Source organism: Hemiscyllium ocellatum, chromosome 26, assembly GCF_020745735.1.
Source record: "Hemiscyllium ocellatum isolate sHemOce1 chromosome 26, sHemOce1.pat.X.cur, whole genome shotgun sequence".
NCBI classification, from domain to species: domain Eukaryota; kingdom Metazoa; phylum Chordata; class Chondrichthyes; order Orectolobiformes; family Hemiscylliidae; genus Hemiscyllium; species Hemiscyllium ocellatum.
In genome coordinates this window covers 48,272,588-48,277,157 of record NC_083426.1, presented here as the reverse complement: position 1 = coordinate 48,277,157, position 4,570 = coordinate 48,272,588, and positions in this window count along the sequence as shown.

The window sequence follows — 4,570 nt, the reverse complement described above, 5'->3', positions numbered from 1 at the left end:
ACTAGGCGATCGTATCTCTGAGGAGTGCAAGACTCTCAGAGATCTTCCTGCCCGGTACAGCACAGGTTTGGTCGGGTGGATCACCGCTCCCAGAGCAGACCTGACCCGGTAGGCGATGACCTTTGACAAGATTTTGTAGTCTGTGTTTAACAGTGAGATCGGTCTCCAATTTCTAATTTCGTCCCTCTCCCCCTTCTGCTTGTAGATGAGGGTGATGATGCCTTTCCTCATGGATTCACTCATGGTACCTGCCTGAAGCATACTGACATACACCTCCAGCAGGTCCCAGCTGATCAAGTCCCAAAGAGCGGAATAGATCTCGACCGGTAAGCCGTCGCTTCCGGGAGTTTTATTCTTTTCGAAGGACTCGAGGGCCCTGGTCAGCTCATCCAGAGATAACGGCTGGTCCAGCCTCTCTCGTGTTCCGTCATCTAGGACCTCCGTGATAGAGGACAGGAACGACTGGGAGGCCGCGCTGTCGGTTGGCTTCGCGTCATACAGGCTGGCATAGAAGGATTTGCTGATCCTCATGATGTCAACCTGAGATGACATTACCGAGCCATCTTCTTCCTTCAGGCTGCTGAGCACGGAGCTCTCTTTGTGCACCTTCTGGAAGAAGAAACGTGAGCACGTCTCGTCCTGCTCTACCGAGCGGACCCTGGACCGGAAGATTATCTTGGAGGCCTCCGAGGCAAAGAGCGAGGCTTGCTGGCCCTTCACCTCCTTGAGGTCCTCCGTGACATCAACCCCAACGTCTGCAGCAGGAGCAGGTTTTGCATACTTTTCTGGAGTTGGACAATTTTGCCCTCCTCTCTCTCGCCTCCTGAACACCTTTGAGGACTATATTACCTGGAGCATAGGAGGCTGTGGGGTGACCTTATAGAGGTTTATAAAATCCAAGATATTTTTCCAGCATGGGGGAGTCCAAATCTAGAGGGCAATTTTAAGGTCAGATGAGAAAGATATAAAAGGGACCGAAGGGGCCATTTTTTCACACGGAGGGTGGTGCGTGTATGGAATGAGCAGCTGAAAGAAGTAGTGGAGGCTGATACAATTACAACATTTAAAATGCATCTGGATAGGTACATGAAGAAAGGGTTTAGATGGATATAGGTCAAACGATAGCAAATGGGATTAGATTAATTCAGGATATCTGATTGGCATAGACGAGTTGGACCAAAGGCTCTGTGTCCATGCTGTACAACTTTATGACACTGAAACAATCTTTCCACGTCTACTCTGTCAGGCCTCCTAAGAATCTTATGCTTTAATAAGGTCACCACACATTCTTCTAAGCCACTCAGCACATTTTTATTCTTGATGAAGGGCTTTTGCCCAAAACGTCAATTTTGCTGCACTTTGGATGCTTCCTGAACTGCTGAGCTCTTCCAGCACCACTAATCCAGAATCTGGTTTCCAGCATCTGCAGTCATTGTTTTTACCACATTTTTATTCTAGGTAAAAACAATGACTGCAGATGCTGGAAACCAGATTCTGGATTTGTGGTGCTGGAAGAGCACAGCAGTTCAGGCAGCATCCGAGGAGCAGTAAAATCGACGTTTCGGGCAAAAGCCGAAATAAAAGCCAGGCAGTTTAGACACTGATAAATTGCACTGCTTCTGATACAGGTCTTATATCTCTAAGTGAGCTGCTTCTCTCTCCGAAAGAAGACTGCACATTCAGTGGCCCTTTGAGTTCTGTTTTTCTAACTTGTTTCTGTCTCCATTAGCTTGTGATATAAGATACCTTTTTGCAACCAATTATTTTCCAGTTTTCTACCCTTAAGGCACATAAATACTCACCTCAAGTGAGTAAGCAATTTTCCAGACGCCTGCAGTATTCACAGAACTCAAAAATGAAATAAAATTGTATCTCCCCATATAACAAAGGTTCAATAGCAATGCAACATAAATTTCAACATAAACATGGTTACATTTAACTTGGACACAAGTTTCCAAATGATAATAGTAACAATATATGATGAACCTTCACCATTAGACTGATCCTAGATCTAGCCTTATCATAGAATCCCATACATTGTAGAAACAGGCCATTGGGCCCAAGAAGTCTGCACCAATCCTCTGAAGAGTAACCCACCCAGGTCCATTCCCCTACCCTATTACTCTACATTTCCCCTCAATAATGCACCTAACCTACACATCCCTGAACACTATGGGTAATTTATCGTGGGTAGTTTGCCTAATCTGCACATCTTTGGACTGTGGGGGAGAATGTGCAAACTCCACACAGACAATTGCTCAGTGCTAGAATTGAACCCTGGTCCCTGGCACTGTGTGGCAGCAGTGCTAACCACTGAGTCACTGTGCTGCTCCCTTATGAATTTATAATCTTCAAACTTTGACAACACTATTTTTTTAAGATTTTCCTATGTGGTGTATAGGATCCATTGATTCAGCTCAGGACTTCTGGCATATGCTTCCTCATTAACCTGAGAAATAATCCTGATCAATTTTATTACCTCAGTGAAGACCAATGAAAGGACTGTAACAGCATAATGCCAATTGCTTGGAGCTTTATTCTGAGAAACAATCCAAGCACCCTTAATAGAACAGAAAAGCTGATGTCTTGACTCATGCTTGATGGCCTGCTGAGTGGCTGTGATTTCTTTGATTCTTTTACTTCCCTTATACTTGCCTTCTCCTTTTCAGTATTCCTTTACAGGTAAAACACGTAATTATCTTGTGCTGACTGTTCATTCTTTCCCTATAATATGATGAACTATCTCTATGTTAGAAATTGTCTCTAAAAGCATTGAGAATTTAGAATAATCTATCAAGAAACAAATTAGAGTAATTTTCATGCAGTAGGATTTTACTCTGAGTGCCAACATATTGCATGGGTTCAATTTTTTAAGCTTTGAGGTATTGTTTGTTTTTTTCCAATCCTTTTCTTCTATTTTTTCAATAGCCCAAACATTCCAAACTCTTATTTTTGATGCACATTAGACAATAGGTTGTGTCCTTAACTTTTTAGACTTTAATGCAGGATCCTTTCCAATCAATACAGTCTAAGAAAACTTGTTGCAAGCAGCATTTCAGAAGCTATGCCCTATTTTTATGGCAATAGTTGCCATATTCTGGCAAGTAAAAACAGTTTCAAGGTCCCAGAACTTCCTTAAAAGTTACTGAAAGAAAGTAAATGTGTCATATGAATGGGTGGGAGGGTAAGTTAGTAAGTAGTGTTGGTGAAGTGATATGTTGCCAGATAGGTAAAGGATGAAGGGATATAGATAAGTGTAGAAGGTAAGTGTATAGAGATAGTGCCAAGTAAGAAGATAGTGTGTATATATGTGGAAATTAAATGGATGAAAGAGTCTGATATCAGGGTTGGCATATCAGGTAAGGGTGTCACTGGTTGGGAGTCAGGGTGTGTGATGCATCAATTGTTGTGATAAGGGCAGGTGCTGGGAGCATGCATATGCCGAGCTTGGGATTGAATATTGAGGGAGTAGCTATTGGAAGTCAGATTTAGTGTTCAGACAGGGTCAATGTTAGCGAACAGGGAATCAATGTGAGTGATTAGGGGTTAGCTTTATAGTTAGCTAGTAGATGAACCTAGAGATTCTATGATAATCCTTGAATATTTTTGGCTACCTATAAGGATATGTAAATCAGAACACTCTGAAGCCCTCCAACCCTAACACTGCAATATGCTCCTTTTCACTAGATAATCACCTATTAGATGTTTAAACTTCCCAAGAGATAACTTCATAGTCAGTGGGTTAGAATTTCTGAGAGATCCTGAAACACAACTTTTGCGATATACATGCCTGGTCTCCAATTATTCGGAGACTGGAAGATCTAGGCCAATATTTCTCTGCATTATACTCCATTATCTGTATAAGGAATTTGCTCCATACTTTCTCATCTGCTACAAATTTCATGAGAAGAGCTTCCCCTAAATTCACAACTATGTACAATGAACCAATTCCACTTGACATTTGTGTAATATTATGGTTAACAGGAAATATTAGTATATTGTTGCACATTACCACATAGCGAAGTTATACCTGTAAGCTAATACATCAGACAACATATAATTGAATTTTGAGACTTCAGTCATTTATTTTCAATAATTCAACAAGCAAATATATAAGCAGTCCAGTGCCTTGTGCATGGAGTGATATGAAACATAGGTTTTGTGCTTGTGATCCCCAATGTAGAAAGTCAGTCATATTGTCAAACAGAGGTGTTAATTTTGAGGCCAGAATATCTAGTAATATATCCTGATTACATTAAGATTGATTTTATTCAATGAATAATCATAGCATCACCAAGTGTTACTGTATCATGATGACGTGAGAGACTTTTAAGCAGTCAGGTAGTTACAGACATTTACGTAGGATCAATGTCTATCAAGTACTTGAATTTTTCAAATGAATTTTTCCATTATGTATCAGATTTGGTTATCCATTACAGGTGTCACCATGCAATTATTAAATATAGATTTGAAATGTGCAGAAAGCATTAGAATCTAATGACAATTATAGCCCACATTGTAGTGTCATGTCTAACTATTCAGTTAGTTTGTCTTACAACATAAAGTTGAA